This window comes from Pseudophryne corroboree, chromosome 3 (genome assembly GCF_028390025.1).
Source record: "Pseudophryne corroboree isolate aPseCor3 chromosome 3, aPseCor3.hap2, whole genome shotgun sequence".
Classification (NCBI taxonomy): Eukaryota; Metazoa; Chordata; class Amphibia; order Anura; family Myobatrachidae; genus Pseudophryne; species Pseudophryne corroboree.
The window spans coordinates 536,828,216-536,851,972 of NC_086446.1; the positions used below are offsets into that span (position 1 = coordinate 536,828,216).

Sequence of the window (23,757 nt, forward strand, 5' to 3'; positions counted from 1 at the left end):
CCTCTGTATGTAAGTGTTCAAAGATTTTAGAATCGGTCTCACCGAGCCGTCTGGCTTCGGTACCACAATAGTGTGGAATAATACCCCGTTCCCTGTTGCAGGAGGGGTACCTTGATTTTCACCTGCTGGGAATACAGCTTGTGAATGGCTTCCAAAACTGCCTCCCTGTCAGCGGGAGACGTCGGTAAAACAGACTTTTGGAAACGGCGAGGGGAATACGTCTCGAATTCCAATTTGTACCCCTGAAATATTACCTGAAGGATCCAGGGGTCTACTTGCGAGTGAGCCCACTGCGCACTGAAATTCATTGAGAACGGGCCCCCACCGTGCCTGAGCTTGTAAAGCCCTAGCGTTTGAGAGCTTGGCAGAGGCGGGAAAGGGTTTCTGTTCCTGGGAACTGGCTGATCTCCGCAGCCTTTTTCCTCTCCCTCTGTCACGAGCAGAAAAGAGGAACCCTTTTGTCCGCTTGCCAACAAGGACTGCGCCTGATAATACGGCGTCTTATTTTGAGAGGCGACCTGGGGTACAAACGTGGATATCCCAGCTGTTGCCGTGGCCACCCGGTCTGAAAGACCGACCCCAAATGTCCCCTTTTTTAAGGCAATACTTCCAAATGCCGTTTGGAATCCGCATCACCTGACCACTTTACTGGTAGAATTGGACAACACACTTATACTTGATGCCAGTCGGCAAATATTCCGCTGTGCATCATGCATATATAGAAATGCATCTTTTAATTGCTCTATAGGCAATAATATACTGTCCTTATCTAGGATATCAATATTTCCAGTCAGGGAATCCGACCACGCCAACCCAGCACTGCACATCCAGGCTGAGGCGATTGCTGGTCGCAGTATAACACCAGTATGTGTGTAAATACATTTTAGGATACTCTCCTGCTTTCTATCAGCAGGATCCTTAAGGGCGGCCATCTCAGGAGAGGGTAGAGCCCTTGTTCTTGCAAGCGTGTGAGCGCCTTATCCCCCCTAGGGGGTGTTTCCCAACGCACCCTAACCTCTGGCGGGAAAAGGTATACTGCCAATAACTTTTTAGAAATTATCAATTGTTATCGGGGGGAAACCCACGCATCATCACACACCTCATTTTATTTCTCAGATTCAGGAAAACTACAAGTAGTTTTTCCTCACCAACATAATACCCCTTTTTGGTGGTACTCATATTATCCGAAATGTGTAACCATTTCCCTTTGCCTCCATCATGTAACGTGTGGCCCTATTGGAAAACACGGTTGTCTCTTCACCGTCGACACAGGAGTCAGTATCCGTGTCGGCGTCTGTATCTGCCATCTGAGGTAACGGGCGCTTTAGAGCCCCTGACGGCCTATGAGACGTCTGGACATACACAAGCTGAGTAGCCGGCTGTCTCATGTCAACAACTGTCTTTTATACAGAGCTGACACTGTCACGTAATTTTCAACAGTACATCCACTCAGGTGTCGACCCCCTAGGGGGTGACATCACTATTACAGACACTCTGCTCCGTCTCCACATCATTTTCCTCCTCATACATGTCGACACAAACGTACCGACACACAGCACACACACAGGGAATGCTCTGATAGAGGACAGGACCCCACTAGCCCTTTGGGGAGACAGAGGGAGAGTTTGCCAGCACACACCAGAGCGCTATATATATATACAGGGATAACCTTATATAAGTGTTTTTCCCCTTATAGCTGCTGCATTGTTTTATACTGCGCCTAATTTGTGCCCCCCTCTCTTTTTTTAACCCTTTCTGTAGTGTAGTGACTGCAGGGGAGAGACAGGGAGCTTCCCTCCAACGGAGCTGTGAGGGAAAATGGCGCCAGTGTGCTGAGGAGATAGGCTCCGCCCCTTTATCGGCGGCCTTATCTCCCGTTTTTCTGTAAATTTTTGGCATGGGTAAATGCATCCATATAGCCCAGGAGCTATATGTGATGCATCTTTTGCCATCTAAGGTGTTTTCATTGCGTCTCAGGGCGCCCCCACCCAGCGCCCTGCACCCTCAGTGACCGGAGTGTGAAGTGTGCTGAGAGCAATGGCGCACAGCTGCGGTGCTGTGCGCTACCTTATTGAAGACAGGACGTCTTCTGCCGCCGATTTTTCCGGATCTCTTCAGGCTTCTGGCTCTGTAAGGGGGCCGGCGGCGCGGCTCTGGGACCCATCCAGGCTGTACCTGTGATCGTCCCTCTGGAGCTAATGTCCAGTAGCCTAAGAAGCCCAATCCACTCTGCACGCAGGTGAGTTCGCTTCTTCTTCCCTTAGTCCCTCGATGCAGTGATCCTGTTGCCAGCAGGACTCACTGAAAATAAAAAACCTAAAACTAACTTTTCACTAAGCAGCTCAGGAGAGCCACCTAGTTTGCACCCTTCTCGTTCGGGCACAGAAATCTAACTGAGGCTTGGAGGAGGGTCATAGGGGGAGGAGCCAGTGCACACCAGCTAGTCCTAAAGCTTTCTTTAGATGTGCCCAGTCTCCTGCGGAGCCGCTATTCCCCATGGTCCTTACGGAAGTCCCAGCATCCACTAGGACGTCAGAGAAATAAAAGTTATTTTTTAACCTTTGTGCACTAGAAACAGATCCTTTCTTCTCTTCTCTCTCTCTCTCCTCTTTTTCTAACAATGATATGATCTGTTTTAGCACCCCCTGCTTGTATAGCTATATGATATGAATAACCAATATTAGGGGTCTTTGATATTTGGAACGTTTGAAATAAAAGTAGATTTAATTAAAACTTAGTTTCCTGTGCAACAATATCCTTTTTCCCCTTTCCCTTAAATGCATAGATTACATGTAGAAAGGCGTGTTGTTGTCACCTTCTGATGAAACCGTTTGTATGAGTTGACGGGGAAACGCGTATCAGTCGCTAAAGCCCACAGCTGAGAGCTGCGCCCTCCCTCTCCTGGGGACTTTTCTTCTACCGCCGCTCCCACTTCGAAATATTGGAACAGCATACAGATGGCCTGCCAACGCCGGGACTTTTCCAGCACAAGTGGTGAGCACAGCGGGGAGGTCACAGCATAGCACGTGATCTGCGGGACACGCCTGGACTCATATCATTCATACATTCTTCACTACTACCAAATAACCATCTTGGAATTATTGTGGAATTACCTCCAAGCTTCATGCCAGCATCCTAACTTGTGGAGCCACACATGAATGGTATTTGACCTAATTGTGGACATTACACTTTCTCTTTGGTGTGGTAAATATATATGAAGTGCCGTGGTGATAATCAGTGCCTAAAACTGTTTTATATATTCTATATATTTTATAATTAATAAATAGTCCTTGACTAATATATTTGTATTCAAGCACTTCCTAGTGATATTTTATATTCTTTTGTTTCCCATTAAACTAGAGTATTGCAGAGTACTTTATGGCGAGCTGCATTATATTATTATAATCTATAAAGGTGACCCATTCAATACGATTTGTTCTATATTCTGTTCAGAGCGCCTGAGTTGATAATTATATTATTATAAGTGTTATCTGCATGTGTTGTTGTTTTGTTTGACAGAATTATCTGCCGGGCACGGAGAAGGCACTTTTAATGAGACATATCAAGTTCCAAGGGTGGGCACACAGCATTTTCTCCCTGCAAAATGAAGAGCTCTTTCCTCCTTTTAGGCGTGAGGAAGGCTTAGCTATAAACTAAAGTAAAACATTTTGTACTTTCCAGTTAAACTCATATGTGTGCTATTAGGAATGTAATAGTATCCTTCAAACTCACAGTAGTGACACACAGCAGACAGTCCAGTCTGATGCCCAGTCGTTTACGATTTTTTTAAAACTTAATAAGACTAAACCAAGCAGTATTTTAGGAATAAAACTGAAAGTCTAACTTAATGAAGTGCTCCTAGGGGGTAATTCAGACCTGATTGTAGCAGCACATTTGTTAGCATTTGGGCACAACCATGGGGGTCATTCTGAGTTGATCGCTAGCTGCCATTGTGCGCTGCGTAGCGATCAGTGAAAAAAAGGCTAATCTGCACATGCGTATGCACCGCAATGCGCACGTGCGTCGTACGGGTACGAAGTCCTTTGTGGTTTTGCACTGGTTCTAGCGACGATTCCAATCGCACAGCCGAACGCAAGGAGATTGACAGGAAGTGGGAGTTTTTGGTTGGCAACTGACCGTTTTCTGGGAGTGTTTGGAAAAATGCAGGTGTGGCCGGGCGTTTGCTGGGCGGGTATCTGACGTAATTACCATGTCATTCGTCGCAACACTCATCGCACAGAATACGTAACTACAGGGCTGGTCTTGTTCTGCACAAAATCTGTTTGATGACGCACGGCTGCACAGGCGTTCGCACTTTTGCAAAGCAAAAATACACTCCTCCGTGGGCGGCGACTATGCGTTTACATGGCTGCTAAAAGTAGCTAGCGAGCGTTCAACTCGGAATGAGGGCCCATGTGCACTGCAGTGGTGGTGGTGGTGGTGGTGGGGGGGGGCAGATATAACATGTGCAGAGAGAGTTAGATTGGCTTGAGGTGTGTTCAAACTGAAATCTAAATTTCAGTGTAAAAATAAAGCAGCCAGTATTTACCCTGCACAGAAACAATATAACTCACTCAAATCTAACTCTCTCTGCAAATGTTATATCTGCCCCCCCCTGCAGTGCACATGGGGCATCATTCCAACCCGATCGCACGCTGCAGTTGTTTGCAGTGCAGCGATCGGGTCGGAACTGCACATGCACCGGAGCCGCAGTGCGCCGGCGCATGCCAGACTGCCGAAGGCTGTCGTTACCTAGCGATCGCCTCTGCCTGATTGACATGCAGAGGCGTTTGCAGGGCGGGAAGGTTTTCAGGACGCGGTCCGGCCAACGCAGGCGTCGCCAGACCGTGCGGGTGACGGGCCGCAGCGGCTGCATGATGTCACACGCAGACGCTGTGACCCGTGGCAGCGACGAGTTACTCTCGGTCAGCCGCAGGAGCTGCGCTGGCTGGGAGTTACTCTTCAAGTACAAAAGCATCGCCGCACAGCTACGATCAACTCGGAATGACCCCCATGGTTCTGCCAACTACTAACAGATTTGCTGCTACGATCAGGTCTGAATTACACCCCTAATTGGGAAGTACACTCGAATTTTCAATGTTTTCACCATAGGCAATTGCAGTATAAGTGGCTGTGAAGGGGGCAGCTGCAGGATTTTGGAAACCAATCTAGACCAAAATGAAACCATCATTTCTAGCACTAAGGATTGATCAGGTGAGGGTTTGCTCAGACTATGGTGCTTTAGTGACAATAAGGCTGATATCTTATTTTTCTAGCTGTGAAAAAAAAAACCCCACCATTGCAATTTATCAAATATACGCAGCTGCTACAACAGTAATGGTAAAGAGCAGAACCTTTTGCCAGGCCTCTCGGTTTGGTTATATGGAAATATATATATTTTTTAAAAAGTAACACAAATTAAAAATCTTCAAAACCTGAAAAAATGCTTACAAGGAATAAAACAGAACAAGATCTGTGGTGGTACAAGTGGCTTCATGATGCTTGTTAAACATACTTCCTCTTGGAAAGGCCTGTCATTACTGGCAATGGATGTATACCACCAGGTAGGGTGGCCAATCCCGGGATCGGGATTGGCGGGAATCCGGGATTTAGGTCAAAAATAGGCTGGGATTCAATCCCTGGATTGGAAACTCCAATCCCGGGGATTGCGGAATCAGGTGGCCCTTTAATTTTGGGCAGCGCTGATCGACCTCTGACTGTGAGGTCATGCTGCACAGTCACCCGCCGCTGAGGCCGCTGGTAAGGCAGCCGTCACCCGCCGCCTCTTCCCGGCTACCCCTGCAGTCACCGCAGCTAAAGGAAATTTTGGTGAGTTGATTTATGTGCGGGGCGGAAGGGGCGGGGCGGCCGGACGGACACAGCAGAAAGCCAATCCCGGGTATCCCGGGATTGACCATTTTTCAATCCCGATACCTGGGATTGAAAAAATGGCCCGGGATTGGCTTTCCCACCACCAGGGCTATCAGGTTGGGGATGTAATGACGGAGGTCGGGATCCCGGAAGAACAGCATACTGACACCAGGATCCCAATAGCCGTCAGCTTGCTTGAGCCATCCGCCAATAAGAGTGCTGACAGCTATTTGTGTATGGAAGCATGTTGAGAGACAGCGCGGAACCGCAGGAGGGGTAAATTATGTTCTTTTTTTTATTATGTATTCCTATGAATGGGTGAGTAGGGGCTCCAGTGCATTGCTTTTTGCCCAGGACCTTCAATACTGTTAAGATAGCCCTGTATACCGCAAAGTACTATCACTAACAAAAAAACCCGGCAATAGGTTTTTACGCTCTTTGATTATTTGGCATCTGCAGGTCTAAAGGAAAGTACTATGAGCAAGAGCATACCTCCCAACTGTCTCGATTTTCGCGGGACAGTCCCGTTTTTTTAGGACTGTCCCGCTGTCCCACCCGCGGGACAGCGGATAGAGAGCTGGCCATGCCCCCATAGTGACAAAAAATAAGAATTTACTTACCGATAATTCTATTTCTCGGAGTCCGTAGTGGATGCTGGGGTTCCTGAAAGGACCATGGGGAATAGCGGCTCCGCAGGAGACAGGGCACAAAAGTAAAGCTTTTACAGGTCAGGTGGTGTGTACTGGCTCCTCCCCCTATGACCCTCCTCCAGACTCCAGTTAGGTACTGTGCCCGGACGAGCGTACACAATAAGGGAGGATTTTGAATCCCGGGTAAGACTCATACCAGCCACACCAATCACACCGTACAACTTGTGATCTAAACCCAGTTAACAGTATGATAACAGAGGAGCCTCTGAAAGATGGCTTCCTAAACAATAACCCGAATTAGTTAACAATAACTATGTACAAGTATTGCAGATAATCCGCACTTGGGATGGGCGCCCAGCATCCACTACGGACTCCGAGAAATAGAATTATCGGTAAGTAAATTCTTATTTTCTCTATCGTCCTAAGTGGATGCTGGGGTTCCTGAAAGGACCATGGGGATTATACCAAAGCTCCCAAACGGGCGGGAGAGTGCGGATGACTCTGCAGCACCGAATGAGAGAACTCCAGGTCCTCCTTTGCCAGGGTATCAAATTTGTAAAAAATTTACAAACGTGTTCTCCCCTGACCACGTAGCTGCTCGGCAGAGTTGTAATGCCGAGACCCCTCGGGCAGCCGCCCAAGATGAGCCCACCTTCCTTGCGGAATGGGCCTTAACAGATTTAGGCTGTGGCAGGCCTGCCACAGAATGTACAAGTTGAATTTTGTTACAAATCCAACGAGCAATCGACTGCTTAGAAGCAGGTGCACCCAACTTGTTGGGTGCATACAGTATAAACAGCGAGTCAGATTTTCTGACTCCAGCCGTCCTTTAAATGTATATTTTTAAGGCTCTGACAACGTCCAACAACTTGGAGTCCTTCAAGTCGTCTGTAGCCGCAGGCACTACAATAGGCTGGTTCAGGTGAAACGCTGATACCACCTTAGGGAGAAAATGCAGACGCGTCCGCAGCTCTGCCCTATGTCGAATGAAAAATTAAATAAGGGCTTTTATAAAACAAAGCCGCCAGTTCAGATACTCTCCCGGCCGAAGCCAGGGCCAGTAACATAGTCACTTTCCATGTGAGATATTTCAAATCCACATTCTTTAGTGGTTCAAACCAATTGGATTTGAGGAAATCTAAAACTACATTTAGATCCCACGGTGCCACCTTAGGCACCACAGGAGGCTGTATATGCAGTACTCCTTTGATAAAAATCTGGACCTCAGGGACTGAGGCCAATTCTTTTTGGAAGAATATTGATAGGGCCGAAATTTGAACCTTAATAGATCCCAATTTGAGACCCATAGACAATCCTGATTGCAGGAAATGTAGGAAAACGACCCAGTTGAAATTCCTCCATCGGAGCACTCCGCTGCTCGCACCACGCAACATATTTTCGCCAAATACGGCGATAATGCTTCGCGGTGACTTCCTTCCTTGCCTTTATCAAGGTAGGAATGACTTCTTCTGGAATGCCTTTTCCTTTTAGGATCTGGCATTCAAACGCCATGCCGTCAACGCAGCCGCGGTAAGTCTTGAAAAAGACAAGGACCCTGCTGAAGCAGGTCCCTTCTCAGAAGTAGAGGCCACGGATCGTCCGTGACCATCTCTTGAAGTTCCGGGTACCAAGTCCTTCTTGGCCAATCCGGAGCCACTAGTCTTACTCCTCTTTGCCGTATAATCCTCAATACCTTTGGTATGAGAGGCAGAGGAGGAAACACATATACCGACTGGTACACCCAAGGTGTTACCAGCGCGTCCACAGCTATTGCCTGCGGATCTCTTGACCTGGCGCAATACCTGTCCAGTGTTTTGTTGAGGCGAGACGCCATCATGTCCACCATTGGTTTTACCCAACGGTTTAATAGCATGTGGAAAACTTCTGGATGAAGTCCCCACTCTCCCGGGTGAAGGTCGTGTCTGCTGAGGAAGTCTGCTTCCCAGTTGTCCACGCCCGGGATGAATACTGCTGACAGTGCTATCACGTGATTCTCCGCCCAGCGAAGGATCCTGGCAGCTTCTGCCATTGCCCTCCTGCTTCTTGTGCCGCCCTGTCTGTTTACATGGGCGACTGCCGTGATGTTGTCCGACTGGATCAACACCGGTCTTCCTTGAAGCAGAGGTTCCGCCTGGCTTAGAGCATTGTAGATTGCTCTTAGTTCCAGAATGCTTATGTGAAGAGACTTTTTCAGGCTCGACCACACTCCCTGGAAATTTCTTCCCTGTGTGACTGCTCCCCAGCCTCTCAGGCTGGCATCCGTGGTCACCAGGATCCAATCCTGCATGCCGAATCTGCGGCCCTCCAATAGATGAGCCTCCTGCAACCACCACAGAAGGGATACCCTTGTCCTCGGCGACAGGGTTATCCGCAGGTGCATCTGAAGATGCGACCCTGACCATTTGTCCAACAGATCCCTTTGCATGGAATCTGCCGAAAGGGATTGCTTCGTAAGAAGCTACCATTTTTTCCCAGGACTCTTGTGCATTGATGTACAGACACCTTTCCTGGTTTTAGGAGGTTCCTGACCAGGTCAGATAACTCCTTGGCTTTTTCTTCGGGAAGAAAAACCTTTTTCTGAACTGTGTCCAGAATCATCCCCAGGAACAGCAGACGAGTTGTCGGCATTAATTGGGATTTTGGAATATTCAGAATCCATCCGTGCTGCTTTAGCACCTCTTGAGATAGTGCTAAACCCATCTCTAGCTGTTCTCTGGACCTTGCCCTTATTAGGAGATCGTCCAAGTATGGGATAATTAATACGCCTTTTCTTCGAAGAAGAAATATTATCTCGGCCATTACCTTTGTAAAGACCCGAGGTGCCGTGGACAAACCAAACGGCAGCGTCTGAAACTGATAGTGACAGTTTTGTACAACGAACCTGAGGTACCCCTGGTGTGAGGGGTAATTGGAACGTGGAGATACGCATCCTTGATGTCCAAGGATACCATAAAGTCCCCTTCTTCCAGGTTCGCTATCACTGCTCTGAGTGACTCCATCTTGAACTTGAACTTCTTTATGTACAGGTTCAAGGACTTCAGCTTTAGAATAGGCCTTACCGAGCCATCCGGCTTCGGTACCACAAAAAGAGTGGAATAATACCCCTTCCCTTGTTGTAGAAGAGGTACCTTGACTATCACCTGCTGAGAATACAGCTTGTGAATGGCTTCCAAAACCGTCTCCCTTTCTGAGGGGGACGTTGGTAAAGCAGACTTCCGGAAACGGCGAGGTGGCTCTGTCTCTAATTTCAACCTGTACCCCTGAGATATTATCTGCAGGATCCAGGGATTTACCTGCGAGTGAGCCCACTGTGCGCTGTAATTCTTGAGACGACCGCCTACCGCCCCCGAGTCCGCTTGCGAAGCCCCAGCGTCATGCTGAGGCTTTTGTAGAAGCCGGGGAGGGCTTCTGTTCCTGGGAAGGAGCTGCCTGTTGCTGTCTCTTCCCTCGTCCTCTGCCTCGTGGCAGATATGAATAGCCCTTTGCTCTCTTATTTTTAAAGGAACGAAAGGGCTGCGGTTGAAAGGTCGGTGCCTTTTTCTGTTGGGGAGTGACTTGAGGTAGAAAGGTGGATTTCCCGGCCGTAGCCGTGGCCACCAAATCCGATAGACCGACCCCAAATAACTCCTCTACGCATCGCCTGTCCACTGTCGTGTCCATAAAGCTCTTCTGGCCGAAATGGACATAGCACTTACCCGTGATGCCAGTGTGCAGATATCTCTCTGTGCATCACGCATATAAAGAAATGCATCCTTTATTTGTTCTAACGACAGTAAAATATTGTCCCTGTCCAGGGTATCAATATTTTCGATCAGGGACTCTGACCAAACTACCCCAGCACTGCACATCCAGGCAGTCGCAATAGCTGGTCGTAGTATAACACCTGCATGTGTGTATATACCTTTTTGGATATTTTCCATCCTCCTATCTGATGGATCTTTAAGTGCGGCCGTCTCAGGAGAGGGTAACGCCACTTGTTTTGATAAGCGTGTTAGCGCTTTGTCCACCCTAGGAGGTGTTTCCCAGCGCTCCCTAACCTCTGGCGGGAAAGGGTATAAAGCCAATAACTTCTTTGAAATTAGCAGTTTTTTATCGGGGCACCCCACGCTTCATCACACACGTCATTTAATTCTTCTGATTCGGTAAAAACTACTGGTAGTTTTTTCACACCCCACATAATACCCTGTTTAGTGGTACCTGTAGTATCAGCTAAATGTAACATCTCCATTATTGCCAAAATCATATAACGTGTGGCCCTACTGGAAAATACGGTTGATTCGTCACCTTCACCACCGGAATCAGTGCCTGTGTCTGGGTCTGTGTCGACCGACTGAGGCAAGGGGCGTTTTACAGCCCCTGACGGTGTTTGAGGCGCCTGGACAGGCACTAATTGAGTGTCCGGCCGCCTCATGTCGGCAAACGACTGCTTAAGCGAGTTGACGCTATCCCGTAATTCCACAAATAAAGGCATCCATTCTGGTGTCGACCCCCTAGGAGGTGACATCCTCATATTTGGCAATTGCTCCGCCTCCACACCAATAACGTCCTCATACATGTCGACACACGTACCGACACACAGCAGACACACAGGGAATGCTCTATACGAAGACAGGACCCACTAGCCCTTTGGGGAGACAGAGGGAGAGTCTGCCAGCACACACCAAAAAGCGCTATATATGACAGGGATAGCCTTATGATTAAGTGCTCCCTTATAGCTGCTTTTATATTAATATATTGCCATTTATTTTGCCCCCCCTCTCTGTTATACCCTGTTTCTGTAGTGCAGTGCAGGGGAGAGACCTGGGAGCCTTCCTGACCAGCGGAGCTGTGACAGAAAATGGCGCCGTGTGCTGAGGAGATAGGCCCCGCCCCTTTTTCGGCGGGCTCGTCTCCCGCTATTTAGTACATTTAGGCAGGGGTAAATATCTCCATATAGCCTCTGGGGCTATATGTGAGGTATTTTTAGCCTTTTTAAAGGTTTTCATTTGCCTCCCAGGGCGCCCCCCCCCCCCAGCGCCCTGCACCCTCAGTGACTGCCGTGTGAAGTGTGCTGAGAGGAAAATGGCGCACAGCTGCAGTGCTGTGCGCTACCTTAAGAAGACTGCAGGAGTCTTCAGCCGCCGATTCTGGACCTCTTCTTGCTTCAGCATCTGTGAGGGGGCCGGCGGCGTGGCTCCGGTGACCATCCAGGCTGTACCTGTGATCGTCCCTCTGGAGCTTCATGTCCAGTAGCCAAGAAGCCAATCCATCCTGCACGCAGGTGAGTTCACTTCTTCTCCCCTCTGTCCCTCGTTGCAGTGATCCTGTTGCCAGCAGGAATCACTGTAAAATAAAAAACCTAAGCTAAACTCTCTAAGCAGCTCTTTATGAGAGCCACCTAGAATTGCACCCTTCTCGGCCGGGCACAAAAATCTAACTGGAGTCTGGAGGAGGGTCATAGGGGGAGGAGCCAGTACACACCACCTGACCTGTAAAAGCTTTACTTTTGTGCCCTGTCTCCTGCGGAGCCGCTATTCCCCATGGTCCTTTCAGGAACCCCAGCATCCACTTAGGACGATAGAGAAATGGGGGCGTGGCTAGTGATTGCGGCACTCCCACAAAGCCATGCCCCTTTCCTATAGACCACACCCCTTTTTCGGGTGGGTGCGGCTGCACCGCGCCAAAGCGTCCCTCCTCCTCCCAATGTTGGGAGGTGTGCAAGAGTCTCTTAAATTCATACATCCAAGAGGGTCATTAGTTACAGTGCCCGACCTGTGCAACTGGCACATAGTAAGCGGTTAGTATAAGCGATCACAATCTAGGAGGTGCTGCAGCAGCAGCATGACCACACACATATACACAGAAGAAATGGCTGCAGGTAAAGAAGCCTGGTAGTGGCAGTAAGTAAACTTCTTATGATGCAGTAGGTGGAGTCAGTAACTGGTGGTTATTGATGATAAGAAGGAACCCCTATACCGCATGGATGGCAAAGTAATCCCATCGGTCACAAGGAACAGTGACCTATGGCACATTCAGTTTTCTATAATAAAGGATATGTGTGTATTATTGGTATGCTTTTATGTTGAAGAATACATACAAATGGCAATCCTGGGATACTCCTGCTTTGTCTTTGTTGTACAACTGCAACAAAGAAAAATAGGAAAAACATAGACAGAGTTATTTTGACCCAAGCTTCGTCAATCCGCACCACCAGGCACTGACACCTGCAAATGGTTAACAACAAAACACTTTGCAGCAACACGAAAATAACATCAGGATTAAAAAATAAACTGTGGTAGAAGGGAAGGTAAAATCAGCTGAGCTTTTCCCTAGGAGAGGAATATTATTCTGTACAGTAAAATATCAACCGAGAGACGCCACGAAAAAGAGATTAAAAACCAATAAATGCAGGAGAGAGAGCAGCGGTATAATTACAGGATCACGCCGCCAGCACCAGAAAGCACTCAAATTTTAATAGCAAGCACCGCATTTAATTTAACAACACATTTTTTCAATTACTTGAATAATTGTCTTATTCATAAAATGACTTTCAATAAGGAGGGTAATTTGGCTCTGGTTTTGTTTGCAGCTTCTCACTGAGTTAGGAGGGAGGGTCTCGGAGACGTATGGGAATAAATAGTACCATCACCCAGCTATCAGCGTAAACAGAGGTTGATGGCACAGTGGTTAGTAAAAAAGTCACATCCTGTTTTACATTGCTATCTGTACAATCTAATGGGTTCTGGACAGAGATGCCACTATCTGCTAGTGGAGATTTAGAATCCATGAATATTTTTGCCTATGAAATATTAATTTATGCTTTTGGAGTAAGAAAACTGATATTTCAAATATTTCCCTGATACTGCCTCCCCAAATTCTGATACCTTTTCAACTTAGGAATGCCTACTAATGGGTTCAATATAGTTTGTGATCATTGACCACGTCAACATGGGAATGTCAATATGCTTGGCATGTCAACATTGACCACGTCATCATTTATCATGTCAACACTAATGAAATGGTGATATCATTGGTATGATGGTGTATGGATCTGGCAGTTCCTGGTCTCACGGTCAGCTGATGGTGAGTTCCAGCAGTGAGCATTACTAAGCCCTAACCCTCCCAGTAGTGCTGAACCCAAGCCTCCCCTCCCTTGCCTAACCCTCCCCCTAGTGGCTAACCCTAACCATACTCTCCCAAAACCAAACCCTTCCTTAGCCTAATCCTCAGCTGTCACAGCCTAACCCTCCGGTCCATGCGTAATTCTGCAGATGCCAACATGTTCCATGTCAACATTTCAACAATGTTGACATCATAACTGTGAATACTGTAGAGCCAATATTATGATTGTCAACACTGTTAATGTCAATCTAATGACTGCATCCCTTACTAATGGCTACATGCCTCTTTACTGATGAGGGACAAAACAATATTGAAAATGTGGTGCCCTCCTATTGCTTGTGCCCCCAGTCATAAGGAGTATTCAAACTGCTTAAAATTAGGACTTTGCTATACTATAAATCCAAATTCTAAAGACATTGTTTCTGAGCCTTCCATCTTTCAACCTGAACATTAAGGGCGATATCCTATTAGGTGAGGTGAGTTACCACATGGTAATAACGGGCTTTTTACCCTGATAACGATATCAGGCTATCCAATTACAGCCCGTTTTTACCATGCGGTAACTCACCCGTTATCAGCCGTTAACACATAGGATCTGTTATAACATCACGGATCCATGTGTTTGGGTCCAATAACAGGTCTCCAGGGGCTGGTTATCAGGGACTCTGCTTCGCATGCCTGAGGCATGCAAAGCAGAATTCCTGATTAGTGATAGCTTACGGCGCTAATAGGATAGCCCTGGGGGAATCCTTTAGCTACGGTAACTCACCGCAGTTAATAGGATACCGCCCTAAGCATAGCCATATAATGCTCGTCATTACACAGTCATTAAATAAGATGATTATGGGCTGAGGAGCTCTATCCAGGCATAACTACTGTAAACTACAGTAATAATTGGTGGTTAAAGGTCATTAGTTTAGTAATAACAACTTAAGCATGAAGGGTGTCTGAGAAACCTAAACACAATAGGAATAAAGGATATAATACTGGGGCATATATATCTGCCCCTCACACACACTGTATTGCAAGGAAAACCACCACACCTTGCTGGGCTTGACAGAAACATTCCACTTTTTTGTCCCCTCTCTGCTTACTTCAAAGGGAGAAGTACTTCATACAGTCATACTGTACATATATACATATAAGACAGCCAATAAAAATCAATGGTATCTTTCCAAATCATAACAAAACAATAGCAAACAATAAATCCAAACAGAAAGACGTGCATGCAATATGCATCCATTCCATACATAAGGGGAGGGCGGGAATTTAGGAGAAAGGTTTCCTTTCCTAGGACTGACTATAAATCCTGTAAATCCTTACAAAATCTATCCTGATGCCCTAAAATTAACACTTAATATATAGAACTGTGTATTACTCTCTCAAGTCCCAGTGTTTATGCACCCCCAAGCTTATTTTAAAGCACAAGGTCACCAATAACAAAGAATAGGGATGAGTACAGAGAAGTTATTAGAGGAGAAGCGATCTGGAGTGGTAACATGATGCAGTACTTGTCTACTCTCCCAGAATGTCAAGGAAACTACCAAATTTTATGAACGCTCCTGGACTCCTGAGAGACTTGCAGACCAGTCTACTGGATCTGTCCACTTTGGCAGTAAAGTGGGAGGCCTCAGGGCTTGATGATTACAATGTGGTCCTGCATATATCATTGCAAAATGATGGAATTTGCCACACTACTCACACCTGGGTCTCTTACATCGGCATCTCCTAGGTTCCAGGGGAAAAGTCAGCAAATATGGATTACTGTAGTCTAGAATTTTTACCTTCAATTCAAATGGAAGGGACATTTGATATACAGTATACACAAATAACAGCAGCACAGATGTCCTGGCTAACTAATGTATCTAGAAAAAAGTGGTACTGTGCGGCTTGTCAATATTTAAAAATAGGGGCAGTAACATATAACAATGACACTCAAGGGCACAGCTTTAAAACATGTGGCCATACTTTTGGGCAGATGTATTCAGCGTGGAGAAGTGATAAAGCAGTGATAAGTGCAAGGTGATGACGCACCAGCCAATCAGCTCCTAACTGTCATTTTTCAAACTGTAATGATTGGCTGGTGCGTTATCATCTTGCATTTATCACTTCTTTATCCCTTCTCCAGACTTAATACATCTGCCCCTTTGATATCAGGGAAACTGGTCAAATATACATAAGAATTGTATTTACATAGTACCCCACTGTCCACCTACAGCGGTTTCATGACTTAAGAAGAAACGCCTGCAGGTATTCTTGGCAGCCCACAGAAGGTGGTGATCATATCAGCTGCACACTGTCTTAATATTAGCACTCCTACTGTAGGCTAGAAAGAGCTGTGGAGAAGGTGGGGGCATGGAGGACCCAGAAGATCGTTACAGAATGAAAAATACAATATTCTATCTTTGCACACAAATCTTATTGGTCTGCTCCTATATAATGTAAAAGTAACAAAAGTTTTTTTTTTTTTTCCCCTGCGGCTTTCTAACTCACTAACAACTGACTGCAGAGCTGTATCCCACTCCTGAGACCTCTGTCTGAAAATTCAACGGCTGGGGGACTCCAATGATGGTTTCCATTGACGCACACAGCTATACAGGCTGCAGGCTTCTTTAACTTAAATGATCAATCCAACAATGCATTGAAGTGGCAAGGGGTTAAAACACTAGTTAGGCTGCATGAAAGGGAGGGTTTATCCACAGGGATGCTCTGCCCATATAGTGCCCAACCCACCAGATGCCCTTGCTAATAACTCAGCTAATCAGTTAAACATGCAGCCACCTTTGATGCGCCTCCAACTGACAGCTGCCTGATCCCCGATGTTTTCAAAAGAAATTACTTCTAATTAAAGAAGTAGAAAAAAAACCCAGCAGAATTACCATTTTAATGAGGATTTGTCTACAAGATAAAAAAAAAAAAATACTTAACTGTACCTGGGACAAGTTTTATCCATCAAACAAAACCAGCAGATGCACGGAAAAGTCACCTGAGATTTTATTGCCAACATATGTGGGGTACAAGGAACCTACAAGGATGCTTATTGGATTTCAGATATAATTCTGAGCTTTGTGAACAGTTTTTATTTCTTTAAATTAAATGTTTACCAAATTATTACCAAAAAATATTGGTCCAAATATATTAAATGTTAAAAAGTTATAAAATGGAGAGTGATAAAGGGGCAAATGAATTAAGCCTAGAGAAGTAAAGTAAAGTGGAAGATGATAAAGTACCAGCCAATCAGCTTCCTAACTGCCATTTACAGGATGTGTTTGTAAAAGTACAGTTAGGAGCTGGTTGGTTGGTATTTTATCACTCTCTACTTTATCACTTTTTAAGGCTTAATACATTTGAGGCTTTATTTGTTATTCAAAGGTCATAGAAACTGAAATATACAACTGGGAGAAATGAGACGCCTTTTATCAGTAGGAAGAGAATATCTCACTTTGTGGTCAATGTATCAAGCAGTGGAAAGATAGGAGAAGTTGTCCATAGCAACCAATCAGTATCTACCTATCATTTTATAGACTGTTCTTCATAAAAGCTTACTTAAAGTTTATTGGTTGCTATGGGCAACTTCTCCACTGATGCACTTCTAAACTCTTTTCACTGCTTGATACATTAACCCTTTGGTTTTAATACATTCAATAGAATAGCTCTTCAGCTTCACAAAGCTCCATTTATTAATCAGAGAAAAGCCCTATCTGCCTACGGGCATCTACAGGTGTTATAGAGTTTCTCCATATCTAAAAGAGACTACTGCTTGCGAATAGTTCTTCATGCAAAGCATGGAAACACCTTCTACTGTTTTCACCATCTCAGAATGGTAGCCAGAGATATTCAGTGAAAAATGCTTTACTTATTTTTTATACCAGTGGTACTGACAGCCCAGTCTGGGCTTCCAGCTTCGTTGTGTATGCGTGGACCAGATACCTGGGTCAAACATGGGCAGATCTGGTCTTGTAAAGTGGCCAATTAACTCTCCCCGCTGATGGACAGTATGCAGAGGCAACTATCACTCAGCTGCCTACGTAAAGTTTAAATAATAAATAATGGTGATAGGAGGATTTGTATCCCTGCAATAAGCGGAGGTAAAAAAAAAAGATTTTAAACCTACCGGTAAATCTATTTCTCCTAGTCCGTAGAGGATGCTGGGGACTCCGTTAGGACCATGGGGTATAGACGGGCTCCGCAGGAGATAGGGCACCTAAAAAGAACTTTGACTATGGGTGTGCACTGGCTCCTCCCTCTATGCCCCTCCTCCAGACCTCAGTTAGAGAACTGTGCCCAGAGGAGATGGACAATACAAGGCAGGATTTAGCAATCCAAGGGCAAGATTCACACCAGCCCACACCAATCATACCATGTAACCTGGGGTATCCGGACTCCAGGTCGACAACAAAAAGGTCGACACACCTTAGGTCGACGCCAATTGGTCGACACACCTTAGGTCGACATGGACAAAAGGTCGACATGGACAAAATGTCGACAGGAACAAGGTCGACATGGAAAAAGGTCGACATGAGTTTTTTATGTTTTTTTTCTTTTTTGGAACTTTTTCATACTTAATGATCCATGTGGACTACGATTTGAACGGTAAAGTGTGCCGAGCGAAGCGGAGCGAAGGCACCATGCCCAAAGCATGGCGAGCGAAGCGAGCCATGCGAGGGGACGCGGTGCACTAATTGGGGTTCCTGGTCACTCTACGAAGAAAACGACACCAAAAAAACATAAAAAACTCATGTCGACCTTTTTCCATGTCGACCTTGTTCCTGTCGACCTTTTGTCCATGTCGACCTTTTGTCCATGTCGACCTAAGGTGTGTCGACCAATTGGCGTCGACCTAAGGTGTGTCGACCTTTTTGTTGTCGATCTGGAGTCCCAGACCCGTAACCTGGAACCTACATAACCAGTTAACAGTATGAACAAAAAACAACAGTAACGGTCCAAGACCGATGTCAACTGTAACATAACCCTTATGTAAGCAACAACTATATACAAGTCTTGCAGAGTTTCCGCACTGGGACGGGCGCCCAGCATCCTCTACGGACTAGGAGAAATAGATTTACCGGTAGGTTTAAAATCTTTTTTTTCTCTTACGTCCTAGAGGATGCTGGGGACTCCGTAAGGACCATGGGGTTTATACCAAAGCATCCAATCGGGCGGGAGAGTGCGGATGACTCTGCAGCACCGACTGAGCAAACGCTAGGTCCTCATCAGCCAGGGTATCAAACTTGTAGAATTTAGCAAAAGTATTTGACCCCGACCACGTCGCCGCTCGGCAAAGTTGTAAAGCCGAGACACCTCGGGCAGCCGCCCAAGAAGAGCCCACCTTCCTAGTGGAATGGGCCTTAACCGAATTTGGTACCGGCAATCCAGCCGTAGAGTGAGCCTGCTGAATCGTATTACAGATCCAGCGAGCAATAGTCTGCTTTGAAGCAGGCGCGCCAATCTTATTGGCCGCATACAGGACAAACAGAGCCTCTGTTTTCCTAATTTTAGCCATCCTGGCTACATAAATTTTTAAGGCCCTGACTACGTCCAGGGATCTGGAATCCTCCAGGTCACCAGTAGCCACAGGCACCACAATAGGTTGATTTATATGGAACGACGAAACCACTTTAGGCAAAAATTGCGGACGTGTCCTCAATTCAGCTCGATCCACATGAAAAATCAAGTAGGGGCTCTTGTGTGATAGAGCCGCCAATTCTGACACTCGCCTTGCTGATGCTAAGGCCAACAACATTACCACTTTCCAGGTAAGAAATTTCAACTCAACCTTGTTAAGCGGTTCAAACCAGTGTGATTTTAGGAACTGCAACACCACGTTCAGGTCCCATGGTGCCACTGGAGGCACAAAAGGGGGCTGTATGTGCAGGACTCCCTTTACAAACGTTTGGACTTCTGGAAGAGAAGCCAATTCCTTCTGAAAGAAAATCGAGAGGGACGAAATCTGTACCTTAACCGAGCCTAATTTTAGGCCCATATCCACTCCTGTCTGTAGGAAGTGGAGAAGACGACCCAAATGAAAATCTTCCGTAGGTGCATTCTTGGTCTCACACCAAGACACATACTTTTGCCAGATACGGTGATAATGTTTTATTGTCACCTCCTTCCTAGCCTTTATTAAAGTAGGGATGACCTCTTCCGGAATCCCCTTTTTTGCTAGGATTCGGCGTTCAACCTCCATGCCGTCAAACGTAACCGCGGTAAGTCTTGAAATACACAGGGCCCCTGCTGCAACAGGTCTTCCCTCAGAGGAAGAGGCCAGGGGTCTCCTGTGAGCATCTCTTGTAGATCCGAGTACCAAGCCCTTCGAGGCCAGTCTGAGACAACGAGTATCGTCTGTACTCTTCTTCGTCTTATGATCCTCAACACTTTCGTGATGAGAGGAAGAGGAGGGAACACGTAGACCGAGTCGAACACCCACGGTGTTACCAGTGTGTCTACTGCTACTGCCTGAGGGTCCCGAGACCTGGCGCAATACCTCCGAAGTTTTTTGTTGAGGCGTGACACCATCATGTCTATTTGAGGAGTTCCCCAAAGACGTGTTACGTCTGCAAAGACTTCTTGATGAAGTCCCCACTCTCCTGGATGGAGATCGTGTCTGCTGAGGAAGTCTGCTTCCCAGTTGTCCACTCCCGGAATGAAGACAGCAGACAGAGCGCTTACATGATTTTCCGCCCAGTGAAGGATCCTTGTTGCTTCCGCCATCGCAACTCTGCTTCTTGTCCCGCCTTGGCGGTTCACATGAGCCACTGCTGTGACATTGTCTGATTGAATCAGAACCGGAAGGTTTCGAAGAAAACTCTCCGCTTGTCGAAGGCCGTTGTAAATGGCCCTGAGTTCCAACACATTGATGTGTAGACAGGACTCCTGGTCTGACCAAAGACCCTGAAAAGTCCTTCCCTGTGTGACCGCTCCCCATCCTCGGAGGCTCGCGTCCGTGGTAACCAGGATCCAGTCCTGAATCCCGAACCTGCGACCCTCCAGCAGGTGAGCACTTTGCAACCAACACAGGAGGGACACTCTGGTTCCTGGGGACAGAGTTATTTTCCGATGTAAATGCAGATGGGACCCGGACCACTTGTCCAGAAGGTCCCATTGAAAAGTCCTTGCATGGAACCTTCCGAAGGGAATGGCCTCGTAGTCCGCCACCATTTTCCCCAGAACTCGAGTACATTGGTGAACTGACACCCTTTTCGGTTTTAGCAGGTCTCTGACCATGTTCTGGATGTCTTGGGCTTTCTCTATTCGGAGGAAGACCTTCATTTGTTCCGTATCCAGTATCATACCTAGGAACGGTAGTCGAGTTGTCGGAATCAACTGTGACTTCGGTAGATTTAGAATCCAACCGTGTTGCTGGAGCACTCTCAGAGAGAGCGCCACACTGCTCAGCAATTTCTCTCTTGATCTCGCTTTTATCAGGAGATCGTCCAAGTATGGGATAATTGTGACCCCATGCTTGCGCAGGACCACCATCATTTCCGCCATTATCTTGGTGAAAATTCTCGGGGCCGTGGAAAGTCCAAACGGCAACGTCTGAAATTGGCAATGACAATCCTGTACAGCGAATCTCAGGTATTCCTGATGGGGGGCATATATGGGGACATGAAGGTACGCATCCTTTATGTCCAGAGACACCATAAACTCCCCCTCCTCCATGTTGGCTATTATCGCCCTGAGTGATTCCATTTTGAATTTGAATCTTTTTATGTACAGGTTTAGGGATTTCAGATTCAAAATCGGTCTGACCGAACCGTCCGGTTTCGGGACCACAAATAGGGTTGAGTAGTAACCTCTTCCCTGCTGGTGCAGGGGAACCTTGATTATCACTTGCTGTATACACAGCGTTTGAATTGCAGCTAACACTACATCCCTGTCCGATGTGGAAGCTGGTAGGGCCGATTTGAAAAATCGGCACGGGGGCACCTCCTCGAATTCCAATTTGTAACCCTGGGAAACTATTTCCAACACCCAGGGATTCAGGTCCGAACTGACCCAGGCCTGACTGAAAAGTCGAAGACGTGCCCCCACCGGTGCGGACTCCCTCAGGGGAGCCCCAGCGTCATGCTGTGGGTTTTGGAGCAGCCGGGGAGGACTTTTGTTCCTAGGCACCTGCCGAAGCAGGTGCTCTCTTGCATCTGCCCTTACCGCTGGCGAGGAAAGAGGATCCCCGACCTCTTTTGGACTTGTGCGTGATAGGGTGTTACTTTCTTTTGCTGTTGGGGAATATATGGTAAAAAAATTGATTTACCTGCTGTAGCTGTGGAAACCAGGTCCGTCAGCCCATCCCCAAACAATACATCCCCCTTATAGGGTAGTACTTCCATATGTTTCTTGGAATCCGCATCACCCGTCCATTGGCGAGTCCATAAGGATCTTCTCGCTGAGATAGACATGGCATTGGCCCTAGAAGCTAGCAATCCAATGTCCCTTTGAGCATCCCTCATAAATAAGACTGCATCTTTTATATGGGCTAGAGTTAGGAATATAGTATCCTTATCCATAGTATCAAATTGATCTGTCAGCTCATCTGTCCAAGCTGCAATTGCGCTACACACCCATGCCGACGCAATCGTCGGTCTTAGCACAGCACCCGTATGAGAATAAATACCCTTTAAGGTAGTTTCTTGCCTGCGATCTGCTGGGTCTTTAAGGGCCGCTGTGTCAGGAGACGGTAGCGCCACTTTTTTGGATAAGCGCGTCAGGGCCTTGTCCACAGTGGGGGGGTAATTCCCAAATCTCCCTGTCCTACTTAGGGAAAGGGTATGCCATAAAAATTCTTTTGGGGATCTGCGGTCTCTTATCCGGAGTCTCCCAAGCTTTTCCAAAGAACTCATTTAATTCGTGAGATGTGGGAAAATTTATAATCTGTTTCTTTTCCTTAAACATGTGTACCCTTGTGTCGGGGACTGAGGGTTCATCCACAATATGCAACACATCCCTTATTGCCACAATCATACACTGAATAGTTTTAGTCACCTTAGGGTGCAACTTTACTTCGTCATAGTCGACACTGGAATCAGAATCCGTGTCTGTAGTAGTGTCTTGTGTTAAGGGACGCTTTTGAGACCCTGCCGGGCCCTGTGAGTCGGTCCAATCTGAGGATTGACCGCCTGATGTCCCCCCTAAACCAGCCTTATCAAGCCTTTTATGTAAAGATGCCACACTTGCATGCAACGTATGCCACATGTCCATCCAATCTGGAGTCGGCACAACCGACGGGGACACACCACTCATTTGCTCCACCTCCTCCTTGGAGAAGCCTTCCGCCTCAGACATGTCGACACACACGTACCGACACCCCACACACACAGGGAGTTACCTATAAGGGGACAAAACCCCAACCAGGCCCTTAGGAGAGACAGAGAGATAGAGTATGCCAGCACACACCCAGCGCTTAAAAACACTGGAATATATGACCAGATAGCGCTATTATATGTATATAATTGTAATCTCCACTCACTGCGTCGCCAAAGTGCCCCCCTCCTCCTTTTTCCAACCTGTGAAGCTCAGCAGGGGAGAGAACAGGGAGCCAGCGTTTTCTCATGCAGCCTCTGTGGAGAAAATGGCGCTGGTTAGTGCTGAGGATCAAGCCCCGCCCACCCGACGGCGGGCTTCGGTCCCTTCATCATATACTAATAAAATGGCGGGGTCCGCAGATTTACTGTCCCACAGCCTAATCCATCGTATTTATGGCCAAGTCGAGGTTTATTGCTGCCCAGGGCGCCCCCCCCCCCCCTGTGCCCTGCACCCTTCAGTGCCTGCTTTGTGTGTGTGACTGGGAGCAATGGCGCGCAGCTTACTGCTGCGCGCTTACCTCATGAAGATCTGATGTCTTCTGCCGCCTGAAGTCTTTTCCTCAATACACACCCGGCTTCTATCTTCGGCATCTGTGAGGAGGACGGCGGCGCGGCTCCGGGACGAACCCCAGGTGAGACCTGTGTTCCGACTCCCTCTGGAGCTAATGGTGTCCAGTAGCCTAGAAGCAGTGCCCAACTTTACAAGCCAGCTCTGCTTCTCTCTCCTCGGTCCCACGATGCAGGGAGCCTGTTGCCAACAGGACTCCCTGAAAATAAAAAACCTAACAAAATTCTTTTTCCACAGAAAACTCTGGAGAGCTCTCTGCAGTGCA

At 47.0% G+C, this 23,757-nt stretch overlaps 1 protein-coding gene across 4 annotated transcripts in view; it reads right to left on the minus strand.

Moving 5' to 3' along the window:
- SDK2 (sidekick cell adhesion molecule 2) overlaps positions 1-23,757 on the minus strand; it is a 1,024,610-nt gene that overhangs the window by 798,510 nt on the left and 202,343 nt on the right. The gene's annotated exons all lie outside the window — the stretch shown is intronic.